General features: G+C 42.6%; 1 protein-coding gene across 3 annotated transcripts in view; it reads right to left on the reverse strand.

Annotated features, from left to right (window-relative positions):
- The window catches only part of LOC147337049 (protein NLRC3-like), a 646,813-nt gene that overhangs the window by 142,841 nt on the left and 481,767 nt on the right, over nt 1-22,205 (reverse strand). The gene's annotated exons all lie outside the window — the stretch shown is intronic.

The following is a 22,205-nucleotide window of genomic DNA, read 5'->3' on the forward strand; positions in this document are numbered from 1 at the left end:
TCAGCTCCAGCAATGATCCACTGATGTGTTTTTATTCCATGTATGAATGTTGTTATTGACAGAGATGACGTTTGTGTGTCAGTGATGCAGTGACTGTTGTTGTTACCTGTACAGGCTGGTTAGACTCTATGAAACAGATCATACAGATCTCTGCATGTTAGAAGAGACTATTAAAGGTCATGAATGAGACAAAGGCAGGGAGGCGTCCTTTACAGCTAAACAGCAGAGTGAGAGAACAGCCAGCACCTCTACATTTATCACATTATACAGCACATGTATGATACTGACAGGGATGAGAAGAATTTAGTGATTCTGATCCCATCATTGATATTACTTATTGATTCTCAGTAGCTCTGCTCTGACAGTCACCACCATCACTGAGCAGCATATCAAAGACATTTGTGCACATTAACTGCATGTTGTGGCTCAAATGTTTGTGCATGTTGGAGGCATTTCCTCTTTGTTGTGATCAGTGTTGGTCATTACTCAAAACAGTCATTATTACACATATTACACAGAACACTTTGATTAAAAGTAATGGAGTACGTTACTTCATTACTCCTCATAACATTACTTTGATGTTAAAATGAACAAATGAGCATGTAACAACATAAAGCTGAGGTACAGCCCCACACACCAACACAGATCCTGATGAGGTCACGTGATGTTTCTCTGAGTGTTTATGAACACAAATCAAAGATGAAACAGCACAAAGACACTTCAAAGTGATTCTACTGTAGAAACATGAACAGGTAGAAACCTGCAGCCTGACTGCTCATCACTTTGTTACCTGTTCAAGTTCAGCAGCAGCAGCTCACTTTATCACGGTGCTGGTCTGGGGTCAGTGTTTACTCAGCTTTAACCTCACTCTGGGTTCTTGGCTAGCCTAGCTTTAGCTTAGTGTTAGCATGCTGTGTGCTAGCTTAGCGTCAGAGCTCTGCAGGTGTCTCGTGTGTAAACATTAATCACAGTGACAGTAAAGGAGGTAAAGGGCTGTGACGTCATCACGTACGCTGCGTCCTCTGTGGGCTCTGAGTGAACTCAAAGTACAAACTACAAGTACACAAACACGAACGTAGCTCAGAGTGGCGGACACACTCGGCCTCGTTGGTCCAGCTGTGAGTCCGTTACCGTGAACTATGGAGCGGAAGATTTGTGCTGAACTAAGCTGCACACAGCTGATGTTAGCCAGGAAATATTACACACTGACTTTAATGGAGAGACCGGAAATACAAACACACACAGTTTGTTGTGTGAAGAAATCAAACACGAGCTGAACAAACAGTAAAGTTCCTAAAGACAAACTGTTAAAGGAGGAAACAAAGCAAACTTACAGTTTCTTCACACACCAACAACAAGCTCCACTCCACACCTGGACACTAAACACGGACACACAGGTGAGCTGCTTCCTGGAAGGAGGCGGGGCTCCACCTGAAACTCAGCACAGGTGGGAGGGGCTCAGCTCTGTGTGTGCTGATGTGTTAACTTTAAAAATATGCCGTCTGACTGCTCAGACTGAGTCAGAGTAAAGTTCACATGCTGACGTGTGGAGACATGAAACCTTGTTGTAGCTGCAGGTGTGAACACACTGATCCCAGATCAGCTCTGCTGTATTTGTAACATGAACATTTCTGCTGCAAAGCTTCAAATGTTCAGCGTGTTTCTCTGTTTCCAGTCTATAGATCCAGTCACACTTTCTACCTTCACCTGTGCAGTAAAGACTGAGAGCAGAGCTGAAACCAAGCGTCCAATCAGTGAGCAGCATCAACACCTGAGCTTCATTCAGACTCTGTTATTGAAGATGTTGTTGGTACAAAGTTCATCTGCTGCTCACATGAATCCATGAAAGATTTATTTCACTGAATGTTTCTTCAAAGCTCATTTCAACCTGTTGAAGTCATGAATGAAAGTGCAGACTGAGAGTGGATCACATGATGTTTGAGGTGTGTCATGTGACATGTTCAGTATTGTCACACATGTCTAGATTGTCCCTGATATCATAACTGCTCAAACACTGATGATTATATTTGAAGAATTATTCCTGATGGCAGCAAAGTTTGAATGGAGCTCTCTGTCTGTGCTGATTTGTCGCCCTCTGGAGGTCAAAGCACAAACTGCATGATGTCACTGTAACCACCACAGTGACAGGAAGTGTTTTTATGACTGAAACACTGAAATGATGCTAACGGCTGTCGTTAGGCTCACTGACAGCAGTGCTGATGTGTTCATGTCAAACACTGGCTCAGGTCAGACTCCTTCATCCTTCTCCAGCGTGAGGCCGCCCTCAGACCCACAGGAGCTCTGACCTTTGACCTCCTGACCCTAACCATTTTAGTCTTGTTGCATCTTTAAATGCAAATCCATCCAAACTGTAGCCGAGCAAAAGAAGCTGGAAGTTGTTCTATGAATGATGTTGTCGAAGGAGCTTGGAAAGAAAAGCGTCTGGACTTCTTTAAGCTGCTTGAAGAGGGACATGGACGTCTTAACGCCCACTCACATCCTGGGACATTTGATCACAGGAAATCACATGATAGCGTGGGGCTAGATCTCACAATGGGTTCACCCAAGACCTTGGCTGATTGAGACCCACACCCGTTTTCACAGAGGAGGAGGAGTTTCACATGCTGAACATGTGACAGCCTGGTTTAAAGGGACCAAAAGTAACTGGACACCTGATTCAGTTCAGGTTTATTCATCCGCTCCAAACCACAGCAGCAGTCACCTCCAGGGAACCAGCTGATCCATGTAACTGGGGACAGACCACAGCCCAGAGCACTGGTTCATGATGTGTTTGTGGACTGTAGGTTGTTTGGATAGAGATGAGATGTACTCAGCAGTCTGTCTCTAATGTTTAATGAAATGTTCTGAAGATGATAATAACTTGTGATTTTCTTTTGAATGAATCTTTAATCGTGTTGTAGGGCCTCTGACTCTCATGAAGATTTTCACATCAATGTGCTTTTCACAAAGATATTAACAATGAAAATGACGTGCAGCCCTGAACTACTCATGCGTTAACTCAGCGGTTCCCAACCCCCGGGTCACGGACCGGTCCGTGAGTCGTTTGGTACCGGGCCGTGAGAGTCGAGGCTCGGTGTGAAATTGATGGTTGATAGGTTTGTAGCATAAACCTGTTCGCTGGATCGTTCAATCCAGCTACACAGCAAAGCAAGACACGAGTAGTTCTTTCTGTTTCTCGTGCACGGGAGAGACCTGGACCAATGCCGTTCCTTCGCTTGACCACAGTCGCTCTCGTCCGTTCCCTCGTAACACTGTTCTTTTATTGAGGTTACATGAATATACATAGGTTCATTAACATACACGTGAACAAAGGTACCAGTCTGTATGTTATGTAGGTGTGTGTGTGTGTGTGTGTGTGTGTGTGTGTGTGTGTGTGTGTGTGTGTGTGTGTGGAGTCAGAGTGTGACCCCATAAACGACTTCCCTAAACCTGCTGGTCTGGAAGTCCAGCAGTTCATCTAAACAAAAGGCACTTAGACTAAAACAGACATCCTACCACAAAACAATAAGAAGGTAGCACCTCTCCCATGATCCCAGGACGTGGGTGTGAATGCCAGAACACTCTGGAGTCACACAAAGTCTTTAAAGACTACTATCATTACACAATTGGTTCTACACCTCTGAGCATATATGGTTAGATATTCCCCAATAACAATGACAATGATAAAATATAAATCCAACAATGGTTTTCAGGGTTTTTATCGTTAACTTCGTTTCCCTGGGTCTTTTCCCGTGTTGTAGTCGTGTGTCTTATTTTGAAAGAAATGTTTACGCGTTACCATAGCGACCAGACAGCATTAAGGGTGCAGACAGGTGCATCCAACAACATTTTATTTTCCCTTATTTGATTTATGGACCTAACTGTATGAACTGGACTTTGGCTGTAATGCTGCTCCTCTTCATCTTTGCTGTGTTGCATTTCCATCATTCTGCTGCTGGATTCACTGCAGGCTTTAACAAACACTCCTTTGGGTCCAGGCCCAGCCACGTGTTTGTAAGCTGCTGTGCTCCTCACAAATAAAGCCTGAAGCAGCTCAGACTGTTAGAAGCAGCACTGAGCCCTGTTACAGTTATAGTGTTAGAGCAACGGCTGCAGCCTACAGCGTTTAAACTAGCTGACAGTAAACACATCACTCAGGGTTCAACACTCAGGAAAGTGTGTGACCTTCCACACTGACAGAAGATGCTAAACATGACTTTAAACTGTTGTTTGTTAAAGCCTCACAGATCTGAGAGCAGGGCTCAGTGGGTACATGAGCCTTTATACATGAAGGCTTTCTGTTTCCAGGAGAGGAAACATGTGATCCAGCTGTGTTTGGTCACATGGATCTGCTCTGCATGGATCACCTGACTAAAACATGTTGTTATTATTGTTCTTACAGTCTTAAATCGGTACATCAGGTGGGTCACATGACACAGGGTGACAGCAGCATCTTTCCTCTTTAGAAAGCTGCTCTCTGTCCCAGGAGCTGTTGTCACAGTAACAGCAGGAACAGGAAGTCACATGCTCTCTGCTCTGTGATTGGCTGCTTCTTATCTCAGCTTCCTGCAGAGGGTGGGGTCTGCTGATAACGCACACCAACAGAAGTGTGACTTTCACTTCCTGTTTATTGCTGTTGTTCTTAAAGCTCTCAGGCGATGCTGCAGCGCCCCCTGCTGACACAAACTCCTCCCTCTGTCTCAGAGGTCACAGGTCAGCCTGCTGCAGAGGGTCTGCCTGTTCATGGACTTCCTGTTACAGAGACGGGTCTCAGCGTCAACACTAGTTTCTGATTGGACGGTGTGGAAAATGTTACGAGTTCAAAATATTGGGGATGGAGACAAGAGAAAAACCACAATAACAACACTGGTCCGGTCGGGTTGAGTCAAACGATGATTTTAATGATCACACACGTGGGAGATGGACACTGATGCAGACAGCCTCTGATCTCAAAATGGTGGAGCATTGCTCAAACTCTTATAGCCTCTGGTGCCTCCACCTTATCATAAAAGCCTAAACATTCACATGCTTTCTCTCACACAGCGCCTAAGCTACGACCTTGGCTCCCTGTTTATCTGCTCCTGCTGAGATGGGGCAGAAAACTCCAGCATGTTCTCTTCTAATCAGACAAATAAGGCGATGACTTTCTGCAAACAGTATTTCTTATAACTCAGCAGTATAATGCATCATAAAACAATATCATTCATTCACAATAAGTCAGCAGTTTAATATAATGCACATCAGTTTAACTAATGCAATAGTTATCAGCTTCTTCTAATTCAGGAGAATAATGCAAACTAAAACTACATAATAATTCACAATCTTTAATTAGGGGTATAACATGGCATAAAATAATATTATAATCTAACAAAACCCAGCTTCCTCCAGCCGAGTGATGTGTGGATTCATCACTCTCTGTGGATCAGTGTAAGTCTGTATGTGGGTCAGCTGCAGGACTTGTTTGACCTTTGACCCTGGCAGACAGAGCTGGTTACTGCTGTGTGACTCCTGCCGTCGCTCCACTTTAAATTTTACTTAAAATAAGTCCTGACATGGCCCCGCCCCCTCTGACCTGCTGCTCCTGGATGTGCTGAGGACACAGCGGAGGCTCAGAGGGGGCGGGGCTTTTCCCGTGGCGGTAACCAAACTGCATTAGGTCACTGCACTGCCAGTGTTTAACCACACCTCTTCTGACTGACCTTTGACCTCTGACATGTTGATTCGATCCTTATTTAATGACGTCTTTTATCTAGTGATTTAATTCTGTGTATTTATATGTGATGGTGTTCCTGCGTTCAGCCTCAGCTGATATCCACAGACGCTCCTATTGGCTGGTTTTAAAAACACATTTTTCCATTAAAGAGACTCTTTTAAAAACACGTCTGCCTGAAATTCACATTTCATTTATTCTGGGGGATTTTAACAGAGAGATAGAACTTTATGAATCCCTCATGTTTATCCTCCAGGAAATCCAGTTTGTAGCAGCAGAACACCGACAAACTTTTACACAGCACAGAATTAGGATATCAAATAAAGGGGAATAAGAGAATATGAATATAAGCATAAATATGTACATATATACACAGACCTCACACAGAGACAGCAGCTACACTGTGTGTGGATGTGATCCACAGTCACAGCTGTGGGTTTCAGTCAGTGTGTCTCTAACTTCATGGTCACATTTCAAAGCTTATTGGAGCCAGAAGATGTTCAAGTAAAAGATTTATTGCTGTACTCGTCTACCAGGATAACAGGAGGTTCATAAAGCTGTGTAATACTTCAGCTTTACATCATGCAGTAGTAGTTTATTAAACCCCCCAAAATATGACTATCCAGAGTTGGGACCAGGAAGCAGAGTTGCAGTCTTACACGCCTCTCTGCAGCTTCTCTCCTCCTGCTACCCCCCCAAAAACCCATCTCCATAGAGACTGTGTCAGCTTCCAAACAGACAAAAAACAAACTAAAAACCAGCAACAAACAACTTAAACATAAACAATCACAAAGAAAGAACAATACAGCATCCACATCTGAACCAAAGAGTAAAACAGTGAAATGTGGATTATTAAACATTAGGTCTCTCTCCTCCAAGTCTCTGTTAGTACATGTTAGTAAAAACATTTCTGCATTTTACCCATATTTTATTTTTAACTCGAAATCAAAGATTCCAGATTCTCCTACATGTTGGTTTTGAATCAGATAGGACGACAGATTTCAGGTGGCCCTGTGTCTTTCTCTATTACATTTGCCACTGTGTAACTCAAAGTTATTTAAGGACTAGTTTATTTCAATGGATGAGTTTACTGACTGACGCGCAGAAGAAATAGTTCTTTATGGAGCCGAGATGGTGTGAATGATGAGACCAAAGACTGCAATATCTTGTACCAAAAATATATTGAATAAATGGAGGACAGGGGAAATGGAACAAAATAATTAACACAACACACAACATAAATGCCCACAATTAAATAATAAATCAATGCTGTGATCTTTCTGTGCAAAAGTCCTTTTTGGTCCTCTTCTTTTTAAAGTTCAGTTTTGAGGTATTCCTCCTTAGAGTCCAGCTTCATACAAATGGGGAAATATGTCCGTAATCCAAAGACGGCTAAGTGGGGGAAAGAGGGGAAACAAAGAATGGTCCTACCGGCTCGCCACTTCAATATGAAGAAGATTAATTCAAAGGGAGGGAACAAAACCTGACCTGTAGGTCAGAAAAACGTCCATTAGCACATCAAGTTCGATTCAGTTTACCGGTAAACAAATATATTTTTCTGCAAGCCTATGTAACAATGCAAATCATCATCAATCAATGTACAACAGTTAAATTATTAATTATCTTGGCTACGTAGCTTAATCTATACAGTCCAGTAGCGTTCGCTACAAACAATACAAAAACAACAATAAAGGAAAACAGCTGTCTAACAGACAGCATAGCCGAATTCAAGGCAACACATAACAATAATCATTCAATCGCACTTTGTTTCAAAGTAAGCCCATTAAAGTGCTTAAGTAAATAAAAGTGTTCAAAAACAGCGGTTTTTGAGCCGGAGTTCTGCTCGCGGTGGGAACGCCGCCGCACAAAGTCACTTTTTAATCGCGAAAACGATCGACTGGTTACTGACAACCAAAAGGTTGTTTTTGGTAGATATTAAAGATCATGGGTGGGCGGGGCAAATGGAGCAGTTTTCTACAGTCGAGTAAAATTCCAGGAAAGAGCTGGGTGTGGCTTTCCTTTAAATCACATGATCAACAGCTTTAAGATGGAGGCAACTCGCTCAGTGTTTCCTGTTTCATTCTTAGACTGTGGCGATGGTAAGTAGCAGCTTTTCACTTGTTACCTGGCATCTTTTCAGCCACCAATGATAGTCATTGTATGTTATCAACATTTCACTAAATATGTTTTCTCTCATGTTTAAAATAGGCCGACCAAGAGCAAAATAGGTATGTCTGCAGACTCTGCTGTAGCCAAAGTTATCAGATCTCCTGTGTCTTTAAATCCCTAACTGCTCGATCATTATCATTTTAGAAGACAACAATTTCTCAAAGGAGGTTCAAAACTAATGCCTACAAGATTACCAAGAGGAGGGTTCGGGGCTCTTACATGACTCCGGGAAGTCAACACTTGGTGGATGAGGTGTGTTACCTTTGACACTTTTAAGACAGTCCTGTTTATCACTACTAACAATAAGCAAATATGTTTTCACTCAACAGATCCTTCACAGCATGTTGTTTCTGGGCAAAATCAACAACATCCCCTTTTCTCCAGAAGAAATCTTCCCTAATCCTTTTGTTTTGGGTTCTTTAATGAGAAGATATCCCAGGCCTTTAAAGTTGTATTCGACTCAGCTTCCCAGGCGAAGTCCCTTCTCCTGTGTGCTCGACATGGTAAGATAACTCTTCTCACATTTTCAGTCAATCTGACAAACTTCCAGTTTTTAGGAAAGTATAATGCAAAGTGCTTTTTTACTGAGAAATCCAAAGAAAATCCATACTGTACCTTATACTTCAACATATGCTTCTAGCTATACTTCTCCACCAAACACAGAGACTGCAGGAGAGCTGGAGACTTGCTTCAGAATTTGTTAGTTCTAAATAATGTCTAACAGACTCATTATTGGAGATACTTACAGTCTTCAAGGCGTATATGATGCTGTCACTGTGTAGCTGCTGGATCTGTTAAGTCAGCTCAAAGACTCTAAATTCAGCGTGTTTTGACAGCCCGGCATAGCAAAATAGAAAAAAAAAGGTCAATTAGCAAATTTAATTATAAATTAGTGAGAACAAAGATGGATTTTTGCTTATTGATTTAAAATTAAATAGATTTTTGTGACTTGTTTCACCCCCTATCTTAAAATGTCTAAATCAAAAGCATCCAATGGTCCTGCATAGTTAAATAAGTCAAGCAGCGAAACAAACATGTTGATCAACTTTCTATGAAAAACAACTATATAATCAGGTGCAACACTTTGACCAGATCTGTAACTGTTTTCAGATCGTCCTGCAAAATAACTCAGAGAATGAAGAGCAAATAAAGCAGAGTCTGCAAGATCTCCTCACAGACTTGGACTTAGAAGAGAATAATAAAAAAACAGCTTTCGTCTCGTCCACCATCTGCATTTCTCAAAAATCCCAAACCAACAAATCAGAAAGGTACTGCGGAGTCTCCATGTCCACCAAAGGTCCTAACGCTGGCAAAATTATGATTGCTGCCTCCTGTCTTACGGTGTGTTCACACCGAACGCGATGGACGCGAATAGAGCGTCAGGTTTACATGTAAAGTCAATGGAAAGGCGCGATGACGCGCGATTGCGGGTCCCGCGAAAATTCGGAAGCAGATTTGCGTCGCGAAAACGCCAAAACGCGTGAAACGCGCGTCAGTGTAGCGCGTCTGGCGCGTTTGACGCGCGAATAAAACCACGCGCGTGAGTTTTTGTGTTGCACTTTGTGCATACGCGCGTTTCGCGTCTACCGCTCGAGTTGGAAAAATCTGAACTCCAGCGTCAAATCGCGCCGCGACAACCAATCAGGAGCCTGGTGACGTGGCTGTTACCTAGGTCAAAGGGGCAGATCCAGCCAAAGCCTTTCATACTTCAATGGAGGGGAAGGCTAATCAATGCGGTAGCAAACAACTCGGAGCTGTACAACATCAGCTGCTTTCAGTACCGAGACAGGAATAAAAAGGACCGAGCTTGGAGGAAGATATGTGAAGAGATCGGGCAACCTGGTAAGTTCATTCATTTCTCTTTTGAAAGTTTTCACTGACCCGGGGAAGCCGCACAAAAGCTAGCAAGCCACCGCTATTTTCCCACTGACGTACAAATACCGTTCTGCTTTTATGCATGTTGTCATTTAGGAATATATTTTATTGTTTATTAATAAACAGCACACAGTGGTCCCGCTGTTCATCCGTCACTGCTTTGCTTTTTCGCTGATTTTTTATTGCACAGTACAGCATTGCATTCTGCAGCCTGATTGACAAATCTCCTGCGCTTGCCAAATTTATCACGTTTGGTTTTGATAACCATCGCGTCCAATAGAAAAAACAGCACAAAAACACCCATAACTATGAGCCTCATTCGGAAATAGACACCTGCACCGTGAGGGGAAAAAGGCGCACGAAAGTGGCGGGCAGATGAAGACAAACCGCGGCATAATAATACTTTTACGTTTTGCAATCTACAAAGGTTTGCACTTTGAGAATCAATTGTGAGAACTGTGACCAGGGGCTAGTTATTCTGAGAACCCCTGCAATAAATGAGGGACCACTGTCTACTCTACGATTATTATATCCAACCTGTTAACATTTAATACTGTATTGATAGAACCAACTGATTCTGCAGCAGAGCATCCCCAGTCCCTGAGCTCCTGCTGCTGCACCCACAGATATGTACAGCAAGCACTGATACCTTTTTAGTCGGTGGGATTCCCTTGTGATCACCTTTACTAAATATCTACAACCAATCTGATTATATCCTGTTATTGTTTTTTTTTTTTTTTCAATGTTGAAATTAAAATCTAGTAGCAGCCTTCTCATTTCTTTGTGTTTTGTGCTGTTTTACAGGCCCACAGAGGAGGACGGCTCCGAGGCAGATGAGGGACGGGTCCCAGGACGGTCCATCGGCGGTGGAGCTGGCCATCCTGGAGTCCCTGAAGAGTCCACACCAGTCTCCAATGGAGCATTTCCTCCTCAGCCTTGTTCCTGCTCTGGAGAGCAGCTGGTCCTTTTTATTCCTGTCTCTCTGTAAATACTTATATTTTATATATTTAATGTTTTTCTGTTTGAGACTTTTAATATTATTTCAAATAAATGTTTATAATGACTAATGTCTCAGTTCTACTACACAGCAAATGTTGGCACACAACTTGACACATGTAGAATTTATTTCATATTATACTAATGACAAAATATACTGATACAGTGGGATGCAGAAGTTTGGGCAACCTTGTTAATAGACATTATTTTCCTGTATAAATCGTTGGTTGTTACAATAAAAAATGTCAGTTAAATATCATACAGGAGACACACACAGTGATATTTGAGAAGTGAAAAGAAGTTTACTGGATTTACAGAAAGTGTGCAATAATTGTTTAAACAAAATCAAGCAGGTGCATAAATGTGGGCACCACAAAAAAGAAATGAAATGAATATTTAGTGTATATCAATGTGTGTGTCTCCTATATGATATATGGGGTGCCTTTGTCTGGACGTGCTTCCCATCCAGAGCTGCACAGCACAGAGGAAAGTTCCAGCGCTCCTGGAATCCCTCTGTGATGGACCGCCAGTCTCCAGGTGAAGGCACAGCCATGAAGTCGTCCACTAGACAGTCCCAGATGGACGTCGCTGCCTGGGGGGTGATCTGGCTCACCGTGGACACACCGACTCTGAAACTGAACGCGATGGTCCTGAAGGAGTCCCCGGTGACAAGGAACCTGGACAAAATTGTTCAAAATCAGTATTATGTGTACTGCAGTTACAAAATACATTATTCAAATTCCAAAATACTTTTGTGATGTCAGATTTAAATCACAAAACTTAAATCTTACATAAAACATTTTGTAATTACAAGGATAATTACAAAATGTATATTAGATAATATCTAAAACAGTTGTTTTGTTTTAACTTTAACATATCATAATTTGATTGGTAGCAACTTTCACAACTACAGTGAGCCAATCACTCATAATTCCTAAACATGTCAATCAGGTAGGAATGAAGTAAGACATTAATAGAAATAAAGAGTTGTGTGTTGACATGTAGCCCTTTCCTTGCTTAAATCATTAATATTTTTGAAAAATTAATCTGTGATAAGACAGCTTATCAAGATAGAACCATGTAACTAAAGATGAACCAAACTGTTCACAGTTTTATCTAACTCTGTTTTAATAAAGGCTGGTGACCCCTGCTATAGAGTCTGACAGCTGCAGGGATTATATACAAATATTCAACTATCCCAGAATTAAACCAGGTCTAAATAAAAAAGGAGTGAGTATCACTACAAGGTTAACTCAGTGGTGCTAATGCTACAGTTTGATATCAGCAAACACCGAGCGCATACATTGATGTGACACCACAGCCATGCTATCATTCAAACACTGATAACAGCATAAATCGAATTAAATCGGGACTTGATGAGACCTTCTGAGTATCACTAGAAATATTATAAAGAGTCGTCTCTGTACCACAGTTTGCTTTCAGTAAACACCGACAGCATTCACTGTTAGCATAGCACATCCATGTTAGCAGTGTATAACTGGATGGATTAGCATATTAGCACAGATATCAATAAAGGACTACCGTATTAAATAGTTTTACTAACCTCAGGCAGACGGACAGGCGCTCTGCAGGTGGGATTGAGCGCCTGTAGTTGGTGTCTAGGCGGGCGATGCTGGGACCGATGAGGGAAAGCAGGTCCTCAAACTGGCCGAGTGAATGACGGTGATAGCGCTGGAATCGGCCGTCATCCAGGCGCAGCTCCTGGAGCAAGTGGTGAAACTCACCAAACTGCTCATGCCTCTGGAGGACCTGATGGACCCAGGTACGGCGAGGATGTCCTTTACGCCGCTACTCTGCTCTCCACAGTACATAGAGAAGGGAGACTCTCTCTTCAAGCGCTAGCTCGATAGCTGCCATCTTGCAAAAATAGGTCTGGCACAACTCCCTCCCACATTCCTCCCACATTTCCGGTTCACGCGCGTCAAAATATCATATTTTGACGCGCGATGGATTTTTCTTGGACACGCGTTGAGACGCGAATGTACACGCGTCAAATTAGGGGCGTTTGGGGCGTTTTATTCGCGTCCATCGCGTTCGGTGTGAACACACCGTTAGCAAATGGCATAAATATGTATCTGGTGCGGTGATGACCTATTATCCAAACACAGTCCAGAAAGATTACTTTGATGGAACAATTGAAGTACCTGGAAATATCAGGTGTGAGGCTTTTTGTCTCCGTGATGGTGCCAGAATGAAGCCTTGCAGATCATGTAAGAATTTGTTTGGCTTGAACACAGAAGACCTCAGAGAGTGGCCATATGGTAACTGTGCTGAAGCTGAGAGCCTGAGCAATTTGCTTGAAAATGAGAGAGAAGTTGAAACACATGTGGATGAATACTCAGCTGAAAAGGACAACAGGCAGAGAGCTGAGGATGAGGTTGGTAGGGTTCTTAGAACCGTGTTGCAAAGGATTCGGTTTAACTGGACAGGTGAATTTTACAACCCAGAACAAGAGTGAGATTTCATGAAATCATTTGCATTCATCATTCTGATAAATCAAAGATTCTCTGCTCTGACAGCATCTGTGTGGATTTTCTGTAATCACAGAGACGTGTATAAGCATGTTTACTTTCCATCTCCATGTAATTGTCACATTTAATAATTAAAACTGGCTTCTATGGGTTTTTGTTTGTTTGCTTACATATCTAGTGTTTAATGCAATATGAAGCATTATCAGACAGCATTTATTGGGAAGAATCCCATGTTTATACTGGTCTGTACCCAGGGTACACAGAAAATAAAAACACATGTTTTCTTATTATGATCCCAACTATAATTTACTTAAGCAAAAGCACTACATGTGTAGTTATAATATTTATAGCAGTTACTGTTGAGCTTTAAATTTATCATCTTAAATGTTTATATGCTGATTATATTGCTTTATATAAGAAAGGCCTAACTCTGAGTACACTCTGTGCCAAAAAGTGCTGACAGGAAACTGCATGCTTTTGCAGAAACGTGCTTTTGCAGCTAGAAAGTGAAGCTGATATATATCAGTTTTAATTAGTTTTTACCAACTGCTTGCTAGGGCAATCCCACGAGTTTGGTGTTTTTGTATTGAACATGATTCCAAGTGCTTTCTATAACACATAGCAGAGGTGCCACAACAAAGACTGAGAAGAGGACAGGAAGAGACAGTGAAAGAGATGCACTCCTTCGCCATTCATGTTAAAGCGTTGCATAGCTTTAATTTTAGAGAGTGTTGCATAACTTTAGTCATTTTTCTACCACAGGTGAAGCCAAGAATTGTGAAGCTCTCTTTTGGCCAAATACCAGAATCTGTAAGAAGAAGAAAAAACAAACAATCAAATAGGTCATTATTAAGAGAACAACAATCTCTTGATGATTATCCACAGTGTCTTTGATAACTCTGAGATACAAACTGTCAAGGATATACACATCCCAGCAAACAATAGCTGTGTTTGACTAAAGCGATTAATAACAAGGACAGAGCTACAATCACTACAGTCAAACATAAAGGGCTTAATCCTGAATCCAAGTCTGAGCTGTGATGCCGTTGGTGCTGAAAGCTGCTCAGATCCTGAAGCTGCACGTTTTGTCTCTCTCTAACCAAACCAGCAGCAAAAGAAGACACATTTCGCTTGACATAAACATTGTCATGAATTCCCTCTTACTTTTGCTGGTTTGCTTCCACCACCATTAAAACACACACAGAAAAACAACACAGCACAGCTCTCTGCCTCTCTCAGTGTACTTTAAGGACACCGTTTCCCATCTCAAATCTCTGTTTTTGGCATTATTCGCTTGCTTGTTATGAAGCAGTCTACCGTTGTTTACAGCCATTTTTTTTTTAATGACTTCCGACAAGACAGCCTCATTTCTGCTGTTCAATACCAAATTTTATTTATTTTTTTCAAATTAAGTGAAACTGCAAAATGCTCTGCTGTGTCTCTATTAAAACCTCTTATTAAAACCTCTGAATCACTTCAGCAGCATCAGCCAATGTACATTTGTTGAGTCGTGGTTCTCGTCTGCTTTTGTTCTACTGCAGAATAATATTTTTAAGGTTATCTACTGTAAAAAGCTAGGCCAGGAAAATCTGCTTCATGGTTTTGTGTTTTATCCTCAGTTACTTTGACACAAAAGCATCTGCTGTGATGCTCACACCTCTGATGAAGTTTCACAAGTGTCAGTACTGATAAATGATCAGAATTATAATGTTTCTGACTCTCTGAGTAAGAATTAAATGGAATCTAATTGGGACCTTGTGAATTGGAATTGAACAGGTTCTAGAAATCAGTGATGATACTCAGCTCCAATACCCACCTATGATATTAGGCTGACGAACGCTGACTGGGTTTCATTTACCAGCTTTTTATGTTCTTCCTGCAGTTTCCTCCCCACATCACTCATCTTAACTTTTTTCCAGTCCTCCTCAGTCTAAACAGAACACACAACAATACAAAGAAAAGCTCAGGTGATTGATCTCTAACACTAGGCATCCCCAGTCTTATTCTTAGCAGTCTAACTTCTCACCATATCTTTGAAGGCCTCTCCATTGTAGTAGCGCTTGGATGCTGGATACTCTATCGTTTTGTCACATAGTTCCAGGAAACTGGAAGCCACCAGATGCAGCTCCTCTCCGTCATAGCCGTACAGCTTTTTGTCCTCACGCGTCATCAGCACAAGCTCGTCACATGGACATGAGGTGCCCTTTACCACACCAATAACCTGCATTTTTACAATCTCGGGAAGGTAGAATTTTCCCCAGGCGTTAACTTCATCATCATCCCCGTTGTATTTGGTGTTCTCAAGCTCTTCTATCCACAGGTCAGCACCACTTGGCTTCTTCAGGTGAACGCACATGCTTTTGTTTTTGGAAACAAAATCTTTCACCCATTTCAGGTACTTTTCACCTGGAAAGAAGCAGACAAGGAAATATGGATGAATGTAGAAGTGTTGGAAAAGACAAATAGCAAGGTTATCCTACAGCAGTTTGTGAAAATGTTGTATCTTGAAATAAGCAGGCAAAATGAGGATCTCACTTATCTCATATGTTCTGACTACCGACTTTCTTCAGTTAAAGGACAAAAAAAGGGCACACTGGAGGCTGACAGAGTGTGCAATGGTGGGAATCATTTTGCAAAACTCACTAAAGTTTGTTTCTCCTGGAACAAGCTTTTTACACTTCGGCAAATGAAAATACTGTGTTAAACTAAAAAAGAGCACCAGACCAAGGTCTACAGTACTAACAGAAAAGCATGCCGTTACCTGTTGCCTGTCGACACAGCTGCTGATCTTCCTCACCAAAAAAATGAGGATCCCTGAAAGGAATAGAAAGGTTATGTTAAAATGAATGACTGTCACGGTGATCATGGGAAGCTCCGAAATATCACAACAATAGCTACGAAATCACAAAATGCAGTGTGATGTCTGTAAGCACCAAACATGACATCTCTGCAAATTCATCTTGAAACATGTAGGTACCTCACACGTACAGCTGCAGCCATCTCAGCCATTTATCACTGTGGCTGCCAAGTGGCTGCCACTTCACAAGCGCATGGCACAACATAGAAGAGCCACCTCCACAGGACAAGACTCAGCAGTCCATCTGCATCTTAAGGATAAAGGACACTCTTTCGAGGATGCTAATGTTCACATTTTGGGCAGAGAGGACAGATGGTTTGAAAGAGGAGTGAAAGAAGCCATCTATGTCCACTGTGAGCGACCATCTTTGAACAGAGGCGGGGTTTACGACACCAACTCTCTGCCATCTATAATCCAGTTTTGAGATCCTTCCCAGACGCCTTAACGCCCACTCACATCCTGGGCCATCTGACCTCAGGAATTCGCATGATAAGGTGGGGCCAGGTTTCACAATGAACACACCCGAAACTGGCTGATTGGGACCCACACCCAGTTTCACACCTTGGCTCAGGTGATTAGAGGATCATCAGGGGGTCCTTTTGTCCCTCTGTGGGGGTCACTCCCACTAGGTTTATATCTGGGACTCTCCACCATTTGACCTTAGAACTGAAGAAGCTTCTCGGATGAGAGGTGAAACGTCTTCAAGCAACTTAAAGAAGTCCAGACGCTTTTCTTTGCAAGCTCCTTTGACTACGATGACCTGGATGACTGAGAACCTTCACAGACATAAGGTGAATGTGACAAACAAAGCGCCTTCTTGTTCTCTGTGATAATGTAAAGTTATTAATGAAAAAACAAACGAGTAAAAAACGGACTGGAAACATGTCTTCAATCAAAACTCGACCAAAACAAAGAAACAGCCTCACTTCTCTGCGACGCTCCCTAAAAATGACGTTACGTGTTACGTACCAGAGATTTCTATACAGCCCTTTATCAAGCCGAGAGAAAGTGACACAAAAACCCCCCAACTAATAACGACTAGCAGAGAGGCTCAGCTGAGTGTAGTTACCTGGTTTGCAGACGCATACAGACGTTTCCTGTCCTCTCGGACGCAGCTGTGATAGAACATGTGGTGCATTACCGCCACCAACTGGCTTGGAGTGAGGACCGGAAATCGCTCATGCCAAATCAAAAAAAAAAAAAACATAAAGAAAGATTAAGTGAAGAGATAAATGAATACATTAAATCAAGAAGAAAAAAACCCACCACCGGACATATACATCCTCATATCCTTCTGTACAAATGAGTTTGTTTTAGAAACTGAAAAAAGCCACAAAACCTTCACATCTAGAAATCCTTTGCAGTAAAACTTGTTTTTTGGCAGGTTCCACAGGTTTTGAATCAGTTTTCTTCTTTATTCCTGATAATTTTGACAATGAAAAAGAACATGTTCTATAGGGCTTTGGAGTTGACGTCACGCCGCAATGCATTGTGGGAGCGCGGCACCATTTTCGAGGTCTACGAATCAAAACAAACACACTGTGTTGGAACGACGATTACAAGATGCTTAAAAGCAGCTCAAAAGAGAACGGACTGTATAGAGACCGATTGCGTCCAGAGGCGAAGCGGCGGTACTTGCAGAAAATAGCGTGCAGTGGAAATGTGGACCCGTATGAAATACGGCCGTGGAGTAGAAACCCTGAAGACGTAGCCTGATATATTTTCGTACCTTATCTGTGGAGTCAGCGCGTACAAGTCGTCATTCAAACAAAGGTAAGTCAGCTCGAGTACTGCGTGTGAAATGCGTTTGATTTCCCTGCAAACATTCACATTAGTGCAGCATAAATTCATTCATGAGGGGAAATTTCAGTGAGAACATGTGGAGGCTGTTAGAGGGAGAAGATAGTGAGTTCAGTGCAGGGCTGTGCAGAGAGGTTTAAAGGGGCGGGTGCTCAAAGTTAAAAAGGGGCACATTGAACCAGGCTGAATAACAACAACACACATTCATCAAGAATCTAATATGGGAAGGGCAGGGCTGTGTTGGTCTGAGACTGTAGACATTAAAAAGTCCACAGGAGAGATGGTAGCTGATTAAACAAGTGTCATGAGATAATAACAAAATGCAAAGATTGGTGACAGCGCTTGGAACCATAAGGCAACAAAAAACTATGTATGTAAAAAAAAAAAAAAAAAAAAAAAAAAAAATATATATATTTATATATATATATATATATATATATATATATATATATAAAAAAACACCCAGCACGCCCCTGCGGGCGGTTTATCCTTCAAGCTCGGGTCCTCTACCAGAGGCCTGGGAGCTTGAGGGTCCTGCGCAGTATCTTAGCTGTTCCCAGGACTGCGCTCTTCTGGACAGAGATCTCCGATGTTGTTCCTGGGATCTGCTGGAGCCACTCGCCTAGCTTGGGAGTCACCGCACCTAGTGCTCCGATTACCACGGGGACCACCGTTACCTTCACCCTCCACATCCTCTCGAGCTCTTCTCTGAGCCCTTGGTATTTCTCCAGCTTCTCGTGTTCCTTCTTCCTGATATTGCTGTCATTCGGAACCGCTACATCGATCACTACGGCCGTCTTCTTCTGTTTGTCTACCACCACTATGTCCGGTTGGTTAGCCACCACCATTTTGTCCGTCTGTATCTGGAAGTCCCACAGGATCTTAGCTCGGTCATTCTCCACCACCCTTGGGGGCATCTCCCATTTTGACCTCGGGACTTCCAGGTTATACTCGGCACAGATGTTCCTGTACACTATGCCGGCCACTTGGTTATGGCGTTCCATGTATGCCTTGCCTGCTAGCATCTTGCACCCTGCTGTTATGTGCTGGATTGTCTCTGGGGCATCTTTACACAGCCTGCACCTGGGGTCTTGCCTGGTGTGATAGACCCCAGCCTCTATGGATCTTGTACTCAGAGCTTGTTCTTGTGCTGCCATGATTAGTGCCTCTGTGCTGTCTTTCAGTCCAGCTTTGTCCAGCCACTGGTAGGATTTCTGGATATCAGCCACCTCCTCTATCTGCCGGTGGTACATACCGTGCAGGGGCCTGTCCTTCCATGATGGTTCCTCGTCTCCCTCCTCTTTCTTGGGTTTCTGCTGCCTGAGGTATTCACTGAGCACTCGGTCAGTTGGGGCCATCTTCCTAATGTATTCTTGGATGTTCGTTGTCTCATCCTGGACTGTGGTGCTGACACTCACCAGTCCCCGGCCCCCTTCCTTCCGCTTAGCGTACAGCCTCAGGGTGCTGGATTTGGGGTGAAACCCTCCATGCATGGTAAGGAGCTTTCTTGTCTTTATGTCAGTGGTTTCTATCTCCTCCTTTGGCCAGCCTATTACCCCAGCAGGGTACCTGATCACGGGCAGGGCGTACGTGTTGATGGCCCGGATCTTGTTCTTACCATTCAGCTGACTCCTCAGGACTTGCCTGACCCTCTGCAGGTACTTGGTGGTTGCAGCTTTTCTAGCGGCCTCTTCATGGTTCCCATTCGCCTGTGGGATCCCCAAGTACTTGTAACTGTCCTCTATGTCTGCAATGTTGCCTTCTGGTAGTTCAATCCCCTCAGTTCTGACTACCTTCCCTCTCTTTGTTACCATCCGACTACACTTCTCCAGTCCGAACGACATTCCAATGTCATTGCTGTATAGCCTGGTAGTGTGGATCAGTGAATCGATGTCTCGTTCACTCTTGGCATACAGCTTGATGTCATCCATGTACAGGAGGTGGCTGACAACTGCTCCGTTCTGTAGTCGGTATCCGTAGCCAGTCTTGTTAATGATCTCACTGAGGGGGTTCAGGCCTATGCAGAACAGCAGTGGGGACAGAGCATCTCCTTGGTGTGTATATATATGTATATATATATATATATATATATATATATATATCAGCAATAAATCAGAAAATCATTGGTTCATATTACAATTAAATATGAACAGGCTCCTTAGATGTAAGCAGTTCAGATCTGATGTCATTTACATTCTTCACACAGCACATTCGTCCAGGCTGACAGGTAAACATAGAACTAATCTCAGGTAACATGACTCATAGTAGAGATCCAGTAAGAAAGATTGCAGGCTCTAATATTATTACCACACAATCCAAGGACACACCAACAGCTCAGATTTGTAGAACTATTTAAACAAATGTCTTCTGAATATTCAATTCAGGTTCACAGTGGGGGGGGTTCGTGGAATTTTTTAAATAAAGTCTGCAACACAGAAAGAGCTGTGATCAAGCTATTTATTACTGCGCCAACACACATCAAACATCACAGTTCAGTCATGTCAGCGCTGCCACAGAGGTCGTGCTCCTCCTCCTTTACGCCTTCCAAGGAAGAGGGAGGAAGTTACAAACTGATCCTACCACACTTCACGTGTCTCGCTATGAAACCTAACGCATCAATGGTTGTGCTGTTTTGTGCCCTTGGCCTTATCAGCACCTGTAAAGGGAGTTGTTTTCTCAAACTGCTGAAGTAAGTTCATCTAGTTTTAGCAACTTTCACTGAACAGTAACAGTGTCACAACTAAGCATATGCATAAGCACTTAAACACTTTAAATGAGAATAACAGAACATTTCTATTACAGAGGCTGGAACCTGTCCCAGTAGTAGGTAGAGCACACCTGGACAGGTCACCAGTCTGTCAGAGGACTAACACAGAGACAGACATCAGAGTAACAAATCTATTTAAAATTAATGTAAGTTTGCTGCAGCTGTATGTATGAACATGTGTTTCTGTGCTCACAGTCCACCTCTCAGGAACCTGCAGTTCACTTTTAGTCTACTTTAAACAGACCTCACAAAAGGCTGATGTGGCTGGATCAGTAGTCTGATTTGAGTACGATACCTTTGGCCAGGGATTCATCTGGTGCATCGCTTCACTGCAGTCTTACGTATTTTCCCCACACCTGAATAAAAAAATACTGATATATACAAATAACAGCTTCAGCTGATGCAGCCTGACTCAATCCTAGATGTTCAGCACACAGAGACACAGAGGTGCCGTTTAAAGTTTAGTGTTAACCTGAGTCACTGATCATTTGCAGTATTACAGAGTCTGGCAGTCTTTGCATGATGTCCACGTCACTGTAAGTTTCTAGCTGACTTCACTGCAATTTCAATTTCAATTTCTGCTGTTCACAAACGCTGTCCATCTAATCTGACTGAGCTGGAGCTGTTTTGCAAAGAAGAATGGGCAAAGATTTCAGTCTGTAGATGTGCAAAGCTGGCAGAGACAGACCCTAAAAGACTGGCAGCTGGAACTGCAGCAAAAGGTGGTTCTACAAAGTGTTGACTCAGGGGGCTGAATAATTACGCACACCCCACTTTGCAGTTATTTATTTGTAAAAAATGTTTGGAATCATGTATGATTTTCGTTCCACTTCTCACGTGTGCACCACTTTGTGTTGGTCTTTCACCTGGAAGTCCAATAACATTGATTCATGTTTGTGGCTGTAATGTGACAAAATGTGGGAAAGTTCAAGGGGGCCGAATACTTTTGAAAGCCACTGTATATGTAGACACAGGACTACAAGTAGAAGATCAGACATGAAAGTGGAGATAACACAGAAGACCTGCAGCAAAGGTCAGAGGTCAGACTGGGCCCCTGGATTCAACAATGAGCCAATGATCATCAAGCAGTGACTAAAGCAGAGCCCTGACGTTCTGACATTCATCACACAGTCAGAACAAATGTCTGCTGATGACTTCATCTCATGAAACGACTGATAGATGTCAGTTCATTGATCAGCTGAGCTGCTGATCTTCATCGTCACAGAAACATTCAGCTTGTTTCAATCAGTAAATAACTCCCACTACTCCCAGTTTGAACTGTTCCCACTCAAAATGCTGTGAGAACAATGATCATTGTAGAACTTCACAAACATCACGTGTTGTTTTCCACATGTAAGATCAGCAAACACACAGAAACTTCCTGTTGCCACACACGGCCTCTAAAATCTCTTCCACGCTTTCTGTCTGAAGTCCACTCTCTGTGTCGGATCCACAGGAAACAACAAGATCTTATTAACATGGTTTTCAATGTGTCTCCTTCCAAAAAGTCCAACCAATGAACAAATGTGTGTATTTGTG

Source organism: Aulonocara sp. 'chitande type north' Nkhata Bay, linkage group LG3 (genome assembly GCF_057382095.1).
Source record: "Aulonocara sp. 'chitande type north' Nkhata Bay isolate Kocher_YH1m ecotype deep benthic linkage group LG3, A_spYH_male_GT1.1, whole genome shotgun sequence".
Classification (NCBI taxonomy): Eukaryota; Metazoa; Chordata; class Actinopteri; order Cichliformes; family Cichlidae; genus Aulonocara; species Aulonocara sp. 'chitande type north' Nkhata Bay.